We start from the raw sequence: 13,851 nt of genomic DNA on the forward strand, positions 1-13,851 counted from the left end.
GGAGAATGTTCAGAGGCCCCAGTGACCTATGAAAAGATGCTCAGCATCTCTAGCCACCAGACAGATGCAATTTAAAACCATAATGAGATTCCGCTTTACACTGGTGATAATGGACATCACAGACAAATCAACAAACAACAAGTGGGGAAGATGTGGAGTAAAGAGAACCATAGGGCACTGTTGGTGGAAATGTGAACTGGTGCAGCCACTGTGCAAAACAGTATGGGATTTCCTAAAAATGGAACTTCCTTTTGACCCAGCAGATCCACTGCTGGGATTATATCCCCCAAACTATCCCCTGAAACACCCATCTAAAAGGACCCATGAACCGCAATCTTCACAGCAGCACAATTCACAATAGCCAAGTGCTGAAAGCTACCTAAGTGTCCATCAGTTAATGAATGGGTCAAAAACATGGTGCATTTACACAATGGAATACTATGCAGTAGAAAAATAGAAGGATCTCCTACCCTTTGTGGTAGCATAGATGGAACTGGAGAGTACTATGCTCAGTGAAATAAGCCACTCGGTGAAAGACAAATACCATATGACCTTACCTTTAAGTAGAACCTAATCAACACAACAAACAAGCAAGCAAAATAAAACCAGATACATTGAAATTAAGAACAAATTGACAGTAACCAGAGATTCCTGGGGAGGTCAGAGGGGGAGAAGGGGTAGGGGAGGGAGGATGGGTTATTAGGAACAAGTATAAAGGACTCCAGCCCTGACTGCTGTAGCTCAGTGGATTGAGTGTGGGCCTGCAAACCAGAGTATCACGATTCGATTCCCAGTCAGGGCACATGCCTGGGTTGCAGGCCAGTTCCCAGCAGGGGACACACGAGAGGCAACCATACATTGATATTTCTCTCCCTCTTTCCTTCCCTTTCCCTCCAAAGATAAATAAATAAAATATTAAAAAAGGACTCCAGGCCAAATCAATGGGGCGTTGGGGGGTAGTATCAGGGGATGGACGTGGGCATGGCTGGGTTGGGGGCAGGGTTGGTGGTGGGAAAAGGCAGACAACTGTACTTGAACACAGCAAAACAAACAAACAAACAAACAAACACGATGCACATAAATGCTGTTGGTCTACAAGAGATCTACATCAGAACAAAGACTTAACACAGGCATAATAAAAGGTTGAAGTCATATCTTCTATGCAAAAGGAAACAAAATAAACAACTGAGGCAGCAATACTTATATCTGACAAAATGTACTTGAAAACACAGGTCAAAGCAAGAGACCTGGAATGCCACTACGTGATTCTAAATGGATCAAGCCAACAAGGGGATATCTCCCTTGTGAACATATATGAACCCAATATAGGACCACATAAATATATGAAAAAAAGCTTGGTTGATGTTAAGGAAGAGATCAACAGCAACGGGGTCTCAGCAGGGGTATTTAACACCTTGCTGTCAGCAGTGGCTAGATCTTCCAGACAAAATCTCAACAAGGATGTAGTGGCATTAAATGACACACCCGTTTAAATGAATTTCACTATCATTTACAGGATAATTCATCCCAAAGCAGCACAATATACATTCTTCTCAAGTGCACATAGAATATTCTCACAGAGAGACCACATATTAGGCTACAAAATAAGTATTAACAAATCAAAGAAAGATTGAGGTCAGAGCAAGCATTTTCTAGGATCACTATGGCATATCATTAGAGTAACCTTAATAATAAAAATAAAAAACTATGAAATATTTGGAGACTAAGTAGCATGCTATCAAATAATAAATAGGTAACCAATGAGATCAGGGGAAAATTTAAAAAATTACTTGGAAACGAATATGAATACACTACTTTCTAAACTTTATGAGATAGAGTGACTGCAGTGGTGAGAGAAATGTCCATAGTCCTACAGGCCTACATCAAAAAGGGGAAAAAATCAAATATACAATCTAACCTTATACCTAAAATAAGTAGAAATTAAGAACAAACAAAGCCCAGAGTAAGTATAAAGAAGAAAAGAAGATCAGTATGGAAATAAATGAAATAGAGAGTAAAAAACAAAACAACAACAACAAAAAAACCCCAGCAGTACAAAAGGTCAATGAATCCAGGACATTGTCCTTTGACAAGGTTAACAATATTGATAATCCTCTTCACAAACTCAGTAAGAAAAGAAAGGAGCTAAATTAGCAAAGTCCAAAATGGAAGAGGAGAAATAACAACTAATATCATAGAAATAGAAGAGATTTTAAGAAAATGCTATGAAAAGTATAAGGCCAGAAATTAGACAACCTGTGCAAAATAGGTACATTTCTACAAACATGTATCTTCCAAAACTGGATCAGGAAATATCAGAAAACCTGAATAGATTGATAACAACTAGTGCATTTCAAGCAGTAACCAAAAAACATCCAGCAAGCAAACATCCTGGAAAGGATGGCTTCACAGGAAAATTTTACCAGTCACTCAAAGAACTAACACCTATCCCTCTCAAACTATTTTCAAAAATTGAAGAGGAGGGAGGAATTTTAGTTTTTGTTTTTTGTTTTTTTTTTGTTTAAAGGCCAGTATTATGTTAATTCAGATACCTGATAAAGGCACAAAAAAGAAAGAAAATTGTAGGCTAACATCCCTGGTGAACATCACTGCTAAAATTCTTAACAACAGTATTTGAAAACCTGACCCAGCAAATCAATAAATGTGACATATCTAGTAAAATTATTAGATATAAAAAGCACATGATCATATCTAAAGATGATAAAAGCATTTGTAAAATCCAGCACCCATGTATGATAAACACTTACAGCAAAGTGGGTGTACAGGAATCATACTTCAACATAATAAATGCCATTTATGCCAAACCTAAGGCCAACATCATCATACTCTTTGGGCAAAACTGTAAGTGTCCCCCATAAGATCAGGAACGAGATGGTGGTGTCCACTTTTACCACTCTCATCCAGCACAGCAATGAAAGTCCTAGCCACAGTGAGTGAACAAAAAGAAGAAGAAAAAGTCCTTCAAATTTTTAAGGAAAAATTAAAACTGCCATTATTTGCAGGTGACATGGTACCGTACATAGAAACTACAGACTGCACCAAAAAATTACAAGTCCTCATAATGAATTTGACAAAATTGCAGAATACAAAATCAATATTAAGAAATCAGTGGCACTTTATACACTAACGATGAACTATGGGAAATAAAACTAAAAAATACAATCCCATTTACTGTTGCAATGACAACAAGAGAGTAAACCAAAAGAAGTTTAAACAGATGTAAAAATCCCTGTAACCAGAAAACTATAAAACACTGAAAAAAATTGTGATGATTACAGGTAATGTGTAAGCATAGACTGTGTTCATGAATGGGGAGAATTAACATCTTTAAAATGCCCATACTAATGAAAGCCATGTCTAAATTCAAAGCAGTTCTTATTAATGTACCACTGACATACTTCAAAGACCCACCGCAAATATCTCAAAAATTTATATGGAATAACAGCAACAAAAACCCAAGTAGCCTCAGCAATCTTGGGGGGAAAAAAGCTGAAGAAAATTCAATACCTGACATCAAACCATACTATAAGCTTACTGTAATCAAAAGAGCATGGTACTGGCACAAGAACAGGCATTTTGGTCAATGGAACAAACAGAAAGCCCAGAAATAAACCCACACATTTTCAGTCAATTGATACTTGAAAAGGGTGTCAGGACCATCCAATGGAGAGATGATAGTGTCTTCAATTAATAGTGTTGGGAAGACTCGACTGGTACATACAAAAACAAAAGCTTACCACCAACTTACAGCATACACAAAAATAAACTCAAAACAGCCAAATACATAAATATAGTTTACAATACCATAAACATTTTAGAGGAAAACATAGGCAGAAAAACCTCTACATGCCAGATATCCGACATGTAGCGGTATTTTTGCTTGTGTATCTTCTAAGGCAATGGAGGAAAAAATAAACAATTGGGGCTACATCAAATTAAAAATCTTCTGCACAGATAAAAAAAACTTCAGCAAGATGGGAAAAAAAGAAGAAACCACAGCATGGGATATCATGGAATAAAGGTGTAATGCCCCAAATATACAATGGACTGATTAAACTCAATACTAGGAAAAAAACAACAATGGCAACAACAACAACATAATTTTTAAGATGAGCAAAGGATCCAAATAGGCATTTCCCAAAGAGGAGATTATAGATGGCCCATAGACACATGAAAAATGCTCAAAGTCATTAATTATTAGAGAGATGCAAATTTCTCTAATAAAAAAACACAATGAGCTATCACTTCTCACCCAGCAGAATGGCTATCATCAATAAATCCACAAACAACAGGTGCTGGTGAGGTCGTGGAGAAAAGGGATACCTAGTAAAGTGTTGGTGGGAATGCAGACTGGTGCAGCCACTGTGGAAATGGCGCCAAGTGTCCTAGAAAAATTAAAAATGAAACTTCTTATTGGACCAGCCATTCCACATCTGGAAATCAATACTAGGATTCTTGAAACAGCAATACAAAAGAATATATGCAACCCATGTTCATGGCAGCATTATTTACAATAGTCAGAATGGAAACCTCCTAAGTGCCCATTAATAGGTGCATAGGCAAAATTGTGGCACATTTACGCAGTGGAATACTACCAGTCCTTACTGGTAAAAGAAGAAACTGTTTATGTGACAGCATGGATGGTCCTGCAGAATATTAGGCTAATTGAAATAAGCCAGTCAGTGAAAGGAAACTGTGCTATGATCTCACTTATGTGTGGAATCTAATAAATGAAATAAAAATAATTAACAAAATGGAAACAGAAGTATAGGTACCTGCAAGAGACTGACTGACAGGTGTTGGGGTTGCAGATATAACTGAAAGCAGGTCCAGGTGCCTGCCCCTCTGAAAGCCAATACTGGAGAGGCAGCGATGCTGGGTAAAGGAAAGTGGTTTATTTGCAGATGCTGGCCATCTGGGAGATGGGGGACTCATGACACAAAGCCAATCTCCACCTGTCAGTGGAGGCAGATATTTTTATAAGGAGGAGAAGGGAACAGAAGAAAGAGATCAGGGAGGGGTTTGCACTGCTGTCCATTAGCAGGTGAACACAGTTCGTGCTGAGAAGGCTAGTGATGCTCTGGTGTGCATCGCTCTGGTTTAACCATCCTGGCTTCATGTTATCCCAGCTTCCAGTCATCCTGGTTTCATGGCTGAAAGTCAGCAAGTCTCCTGGAGCTGGGATGCCTGAAGGTAGGAGTCCATATCCTTTGAAACTAGTTATCACTAGTATGCAAACATGCTGTTCATGTATAAATTACATAGTATTCAGACTTAGCACTTACAGAAACAGTATCTAAAGAATGGTGGGTGATTTACAATTTCCCACCATTATAATTTCCTCCTGTTACAGAGAGATTGGATCACAGAAAATAAAGGAATCAACCGAAGAATGTGTTGGCATGACCTTTGTGGAAAAACCATGGTGTGGCGAGTGCCTGATGGAGTTATTTGGGTTTCCTATGTACAATATCGTGTAATTTGTGGACAATGATAATTTCAGTTCCTTTCATCCAGGTTTGGTGCTTTTTATTTATTTTTTCATAGTCAAATAAAGTTTATTCTAAAGTGTTATTCTATAACTAAGTAGTTAGTGGTTATGCCTCAGTTTCTCTCTGTCTCTCTCTCTCTCTTTCGGTAACATTTTTTTATTGTTGTTCCAAGTCTCCATTGAACAAGTCTCCATTTTCCCAATACCCCCTTCCCTCAACTACCCCCCGCCCCCGTCTCCCACCTTCGATCTTTCCCACCCTCTGGCTTTGTCCATGGCTCCTTCACACCTCCTCCTTCGTTCCTCTTCTTTCCCTCTGCTGGGAAGATGACATTTCCCCTTCTTTCCTCTGTTACCCCCCTATTCCTCCTCTCTGGTTACTGTCAGTTTGTTCTTTGTTTCAATGTCTCTGGCTATATCTTCCTGCTTGCTTTTTATTTCTTCTTTTCTGATTCTTGTAGTTAGGACTTCCAACACTATGTTGACTAAGGGTGGTGAAGGAAGACACCCATATCTTGTTTAGAATTTTAGGAAAATCCCTTTTAGTCTTGTCCATTGAGTATGATGTTGCCTTTGGTTTTGTCTTACTACATTGAGCTATGTTTTCTCTGTTGTCACTTAGCTGGAAGTCTTTATTTCACCCCATCTGTTTTCTGCATCTATTTATATGATTCTGTGAATTTTATTTTTCTCTTTTCACATAGTGTATCACATTCATTGATTTGCAGCTTATTGTACCAACCTTCCATCCTAGAAATAAATTCTACTTGATCATAGTGTGTAATCTTTGTAATGTATTGTGGTATTTGCTGTGCTAAAGATTTGTTGAGTATTTCAGCCTCTATTTTATCATAAATATTGGCTTATAATTTTTGTAGTATCTTTATCTGGTTTTGGGATTAGAGTAAGGCTGGCATTGTAAAATGAGCTTGAAATTACTTCCTCCTCAAATTTTGTGGAACAGTTTAAAAGAATAGGTGTTAGTCCTTTGAATGTTTGGTAAGGTTGCCCTGCAAAGCTACTCAGTCTAGCACTTAAATTGTTGGAAATTTTTCTTTTGATGCTTCAATATCGCTGGTTGAAATTTCTGTATTTGGGTGCTTTACCTCTTCCTGATTCAGCTGTAGAGGAAAATACTTTTCTAGAAATCTATTTATTCCAAGTTGTTCAATTTTTTTTGTACATACTTGTCAGTAATATTTTCTTACAATTGTTTTTGGTTTTTGTTGTTATTGTCAGTTGTTACTGCTCCTTCTGTATTTCTTTTTTTTAAATATTTTTTAATTTATTTATCTTTCGAGGGGAAGGAAAGGAGAGAGGGAGAGAAACATCAATATATGGTTACCTTTCGTGCGTCCCCTGCTGGGAGCTGGCCTGCAGGGAACTGGCCTGCAACCCAGGCATGTGCCCTGACTGGGAATCGAACCATGATCCTCTGGTTCGCAGGTCCGCACTCAATCCACTGAGCTACACCGGCCAGGGCCTGTATTTCTGATTGTATTTATTTGGTTCCCTTTCTTTTTATCAACATGGTTAAAAGATTGTCAGTAATTATTTTTGAAAGTTCTGTGATTGTTTTTCTATTTCTATTTTTATTTCTTGCATTTCTGTTCAAGTACAGTCATCTCCATTTTCACACCAAACCACAGTGCCCCCCCCCCCACCCTACCCATTCCCACCTTCCACCCTCAAACCTACCCTCTCTGGTTTTGTCCATGTGTCCTTTCATGCATGTTCCTTGATGCCCTTTCCCTTATTATCCTCTATCATTCCTCTCTCCCTTCTTTCTGGTTACTGTCAGTTTGTTCTTTATCTCTTGAAGGCACTAGCTCTTTGTTTCATAAAGAGACATGTAACATTTTTATTTTTCAAATTGTATTTATGACTAATTTTTATTATTTTTAAAATTTTTACTTTCTTCACTTTGGGGTGTGTTTGTTTTTTACTCCATATTTTTAAGCTTACAGTTAGATTTTTGTTTCTTTGTTTTTGAGATAGGTCTGTGGTGCCATGAATTTTCCTTTTAGAACTACTTTTGCTGTGTCCTATAGAATTTAGGTTGAGGTGTTCTTATTTGTATTTGTTCCAAGGTAAGTTCTGTTATTTTTCTTGATCTCACTTTTAACCCATTCATTGTTTAGAAATATGCTATTTAGCTTCTGTAAAATTGTGTGTCTTTATTTTTCTGTGGTTGAATTCTAGTTTCACACCATGATGGTCAGAGAAGATTCTTAATATTAGTTTTATCTTTTAAAATTTATTGAGACTTGTTTTACATTTTAATATGTGGTCTATCATAGAGAATGTTCCATGTGTACTTTAAAGGATCTCACCTTTAACAGGAACCTAAACAACAAAACAAAGAGGCAAGCAAAATATAACCAAAGACACTGAAATAAAGAACAGGCTGACAGGGACCAGAGGGGAGAGTGGAAGGAATTTCAGGGGAAAGGGGGGAGGGTTTACAGGAAGAAGTATAAAGGACACATGGACAGAACTAAGGGAGGTGGAAATGGGAGGGAGGTGGGGAGCACTGGCGGGGGGGCGGGGCAGTGATCTGGGATGGGAGTAAAGGACAGAAAAGTATAGTTGAACAACAATTAAAATAAAAAATTTAACAAGAAGGAAGGTATATTCTGCTGACATAAGGTGAGGTACTGTAAGGATACAAATTAAACTTATTTATTTTAGTGTGTAATTTAGAGCCAAGATTTCCTTGTTATTCTGTCTGGAATTTTCCACTGAGGCAATTAGAGTATTAAAATTCCTTATGATGACTGTATTAATCTCAAGGACTCATTTATTTTCAACAAGACTGGACTTACATATTTAGATGCCTCTATGTTAGGAGGTAAACAAGTGTTTATTAGATTTATATCCTCTTATAAAATTGTATTTTTATCACTATGTCATGTTCTTCTTTGCCCCTTACTATATCCTCTTTTTTAAAGTCTATTTTATCAGACATAAGTGTTGCTGCCTCAGTTTTATTTTCATTTTCTTTTTTTAATGTTTAAATATATTGTTAAATATTTTATTTACTTATCTTTAGAGGGGAAGGGAAAAAGGGAGGGAGAGAAATATCGATGTATGGTTGCCTCTCATGGGTCCCCTACCGGGAACTGGCCTGCAACCCAGGCATGTGCCCTGACTGGGAATCCAACCGTGATCCTTTGGTTCGCAGGCTCATGCCCAATCCACTGAGCTACACCTGCCAGGTATTTTCTTTTTTTAACTTGTTGCTCAGTTACAGTTGCCCTGCCTTTTTCCCCAGTGCTCCCGCCTACCCTGACACCCATCTCCACTCCCACAGTCACTGCGCACTCATTGTCCAAACCTGTGTGTCTGCTATTTATGCTCCTTTCCTTACCTCCTCCCCTTCTTTCCCCCATTATCCTCCCTGCCCCTATTCTCTGGTCACTGTATGTTTGTTCTTATTTTGAGGTCTCTTGTTCCACTTTGCTCATTTGTTTGTTTTCTTGATCAGGTTCCACTTAGAGGTGAGATCTTATGGTATTTGTCTTTCACTGCTTCTTTTTTTTTATTTTATTTTTTCACTTAGCATGGTGCTCTCCAGTTGCATCCATGCCATTGTGAAGGGTGGGAGCTCCTTCTTTATTGTTGCTGCATAGTATTCTTCTATATAAGCATACCACAGTTTTTAGATCTACTCATTTACTGATGGCACTTAGGCTGTTTTTAGCACTTGGCTATTGCAAATAACACTGCTGTGAACATTGGGGTGCATAGGATCTCTTGCATTGGTGGTTTGGGATTCTTAAGATACAGTGGGATTGCTGGATTGAAAGGCGTTTCCCCCTTCAATATCTTAAGGATATCCCATACTGTTTTCTACAGTGGCTGCACCAGTCTGCATTCCCACCCACAGTCTACAAGCGTTCCCCTTTCTCCACATCCACTCCAGCATTTGTCATTTGTTGAGTTGTTTATGATGGCCATTTCGACTGGTGTCAAGTGGTATCTCACTGTGGTTTTAATTTGCATCTCTTTGAGCGGTAGTAATGTTGCACATGTTTTCATGTGTCTCTAGCCCCTCTGTATGTTCTCCTTGGAGAGTATCTGTTTAGAACCTTTCTCCATTTTTTTTTAATTGGATTGCTTGTCTTCCTGGAGTTGTGGGAGTTCTTCAGATATTGTGGAGCTGAAACCTTTGTGGGAGATAATACTTGCAAAGATATCTTCCCATATAGCAGTTTCCATTTGCATTTGTCGATGTTGTCTTTAGATATGCAGAAGCATTTTAGTGTGATGTAGTCCCATTTGTTTGTTGATTTCTTTATTTCCCATTCCCCAGGGGATGTATCAATGAAAATATAGCCCCATGGGGTATATGAAATCTTCCTGCCTCTGCTTGACTCCGGGATTTTTATGGTGTCATGACTTATATTTGTCTTTTAGCCATCTTCAGCTCCTTTTGGTGTATGGTGTAAGTCGGTGGTGGATTTTCTTTCCTTCTTTCCTCCCTCCCTTCCTTCCTTCCTTCCTTCCTTCCTTCCTTCCTTCCTTCCTTCCTTCCTTCCTTCCTTCCTTCCTTCCTTCCTTCCTTCCCTGTTTTCGCATATCCTTTTCCTGATCTCCCCACACCATTTACTGAGGAGGTTATTTTTACTCTATTTTATGTCCATGCCCCCTTTGTCAAATATTAACTGACAGTAGAGATATTGGTTCATTTCTGGGCTCTCTAACTATTCCATAAGTCTAGGTGTCTGTTCTTATGCCAGTACCAGACTGTGTTGATCACAGCGTCGTTGTGAAATAGCTTGGTATCTGGTATTGTGCTGTCTCCTGCTTTCTTCTCCTTTCTCATATTGCAGAGACTATTTGGGTTAATTCAGTGTCCCATATTAAATTTTGAACTATTTGTTCTATATATGCCATTTGTATTTCAATAGGGATTGCTTTGAATGTATAAATTGCTTTGGGTAGTATTGACATTTTGATGGTATTCATTCTTCCAATGCATAAACACAGTATAGGCTTACACTTATTTATGTCTTCCATAACTTCTTCCTTCAGTGTTATGTAGTTTTCTGAGAACAGTTCTTTTACATTCTTGGTTAAGTCAATTCCTAAATATTTTATCTTTGTTGTTGCTATAGTAAATGGGATGTTTATTCTAATTTCTTTTTCTGTTATTTCATTTTTGGGGTCCAAAAATGCCATCAATTTCTGAATGTGGACTTTGTATCCCACTCTGTGCCAAATCATTTATTAAGTAGAGTAGTTTTTTGGTGGAGTGTATAGGGATGTCTATGTACACTATCATGTCATCTGCACACAGTGACAGCTCTACCTCCTCCTTTCCAGTTCAGATGGCTTTTACTTATTTTCTTTGTTGGTCACTGTAGCTGGAACTTTTTAACCGTGTGTTGAGTTTGGCTTTGGAATTAGGATAATAGTGCACACATTAAAAGAGTGTAGGAGTTTTCCCTCTTTGAATTTTGGAATAGTTTGAGAGGAATCAGGATTAGCTCTTCTCTAAATGTTTTGAAAATTCTGCTGTGAATCCAAACAACTCAGGGCTTTTGTGTGCCTGGAAATTTTGGTTACTCCTTCAATTTCACTAGCTGATATTAGTTTATCCAGGCTTTATACTTCTTCTTGACTCCATTTTGCAGGATTATATGTTACTAAAAGTTTGTCCATTTCACCCAGGTTTTCAAATTTCTTGGTGTATGGTTGTTCATAATAGTTTCTTACCACCCTTTGTATTTCTGTGGTATCTGTTGCAATTGCCTTTTTTGTTTTTCACTGTATTTATTTATGCAATCTCTCTCTCTCTCTCTCTCTCTCTCTCTCTCTCTCTCTCTCTCGTGAGTCTTGTTACAAGCTTTTTATTTTAAAAAATGTTACAATGAACCAGTTTTTGGATTCTTGGATTTAGTCATCCATTGGACTGTTCTTTTGGTCTGTGTTGTTTAATTGTGCTGTGGTCTTGATTTTTTTCTTTTCTTCTACTCCCCCTGAGCTTTGCTTGTTGTCGTTCTTCTAGCTTTTGTAGATGTAGGGGTTATGTCATTTATTTGAAATGTTTCTATTTTTTGTATACACCTTTACTGCTATGAACTTCGCTCTCATGTCTGCCTTTGCTATATTTCACAGATTTCGGGTTTTTGTGTGTTCCTTTTCATTTGTTTCCGGAAATGTTTTTGTTTATTTCTTGAGCTCATTGTTTACCTATTTATTGTTTAGTAACATGTTATTTAGTCTCCATGTATCTTTCCTTTTTTTTTTTTTGAGTTTTTCCTTTGTGGTTGTTTACTAGTTTCAAGGCCTTGATCTGCAAGAAAGATGTTGCTATTATATCAATTTTCTTGAATTTGTTGAGGTTTGGTTTGTGCCCTCTCGTGTATCTATCTTTGAAAATGTTCCCTGTGTATTTGAAAAGAATGTATATTTTGCTTCTTTGGGGTGAAAGATTCTATGTATATCAGTGAAGCTCATTTGACCTACCTAGTGTGTCAATTAGTGCCACATTATCCTTCTTGATTCTTTGGATGATCATTGCATTGTTTTCACTGGGGTGTTCAAATTCCCTTTTATGAGTGTACTGGTGTCTACATCTCTCTTGAAGTCCTCCAAAATTTTCTGTGTATCTTGGATGTTCCTATGTGGAGTGAATATATGTTTACAATATTTATAGCTTTCTGATGGATCTTGTCCCTTAGAGTTATGAAATGAATGTCTTTGTCTCTTTTTGTGTCTTTTGTTTTCAAGTTAATTTGTCTGATATAAGCATTGCTGCCCTGGCTTTTTTTAATATCTGTCTGCTTGGAATAATTTTCCCACCCTTCACTTTCATTTGGTGTAAGTGTTTTGACATGAGGTGTGTCCCTTGTAGAGGGAATATGTATGGCTGCATGGCTGATGTTTTCTCATCCATTCAGCTACTCTATGTCTTTTAATTGGGGTGTTTCATCCATTTCCATGTAATGTTACCACTGAAAGATATTTAGTCATTGCCATTTTTCCCACTGTATCTCTGTTCCTCTTTCTCACTCTATGTCTTCATCTTTCTAAAGCAGAGCCTTTACCATGTCTTACACTACTGGTTTGGTGGAGGTGTATTATTTTAGCCTTCTGTTCTCTGGGAAATTCCTTATTTCACCTCCCACTTTAAGTAACAGCCTTGCTGGTTGGAGTAGTCTTACTTGCAGATCATAGCTTTTCATCACTTGGAACATTTCTTGCCATTTCCTTCTGGCTGGTAGTGTTTCTGTTGAGAAATCAGCTGCTAGCCTTATTGGAGCTCGATTGTATGTTACTATCTGCCCCTTGCTGCCTTTAAGATTGTCTCTGTGTCTGTAAAATGTGTCCTTTTAATTATTATGTGTCTTGGAGTGGACCTCTTTTTGTCTATCTTCCTTAGTACTCTCTGTGCTTCCTGCACTTATGTGGCTTTTTTCCCTCTCTAGGTTTGGAAAGTTTTCTGTCATTTTTTTTCAAACATATTTTGCTATCCCTTGCTCCCCATTTCCACTTTCTGGTATTCCTATGTTTTGAATACTATTGTGTTTGATGTTGTCCTTAAGTTCTCTTAAGGTATCCTCATACTTTTTAAGTCTGTCTTCATGTTGCAGCTCTACTTGGGTATTTCTTTCTACCTTGACTTCCAGCTCACTAATTTGGTTCTGTGTTTCAACTAGCCTGCTTAGAATTCCTTCTGGTGTATTTTTTTAAAGCTTTTATGTATTTATCTTTAGAGAGGAAGGGAAGGAGAGAAGGAGAGAAATATCAATGTATGGTTGCCTCTCATGAGTCCCCTGCTGGAAATTGGCCTGCAACCCAGGCATGTGCCCTGACTGGGAATCAAACCATGATCATGTGGTTCACAGGCCTGCGCTCAATCCACTGAGCTACAGCAGCCAGGGCCTCATGTATTTTTTTTAAATGCCAGATATCACATTCTCCATTTCTTCCCTGTTCTTGTATATATTTTCTTTCTCTCTTTCATGCTTTTGTAGTTCCCACTTACCTCCATAGTTGTCACTGAGTTTCTTGATCATCCTTATAATGATTTTAGAAAAAAAAAATTCTATGTCTGTCACCCTGGCTGGTATGGCTCAGTGGATTGAGCACGGGCCTGTGAACCAGATAATCGCAGTTCAATTCCCAGTTGGGACACATGCCTCTGTTGCAGGCCAGTTCCCAGCAGGGGATGCACAAGAGGCAACCATACATTGATGTTTCTCTCCTGTCTTTTCCTTCCCCTCTAAAGATAAATAAATAAAATCTTGTAAAAATTATATGTGTGATAGTTTGCTTCCCTCCATTTCAGTTAGTTCTTTTACTGGGGATTCTTTTCTTCTTTTTGATGG

The sequence above is a fragment of the Sturnira hondurensis genome, unplaced genomic scaffold (assembly GCF_014824575.4).
Source record: "Sturnira hondurensis isolate 20B ecotype Veracruz unplaced genomic scaffold, ASM1482457v3 Scaffold0000033, whole genome shotgun sequence".
In the NCBI taxonomy this organism is placed as follows: Eukaryota; Metazoa; Chordata; class Mammalia; order Chiroptera; family Phyllostomidae; genus Sturnira; species Sturnira hondurensis.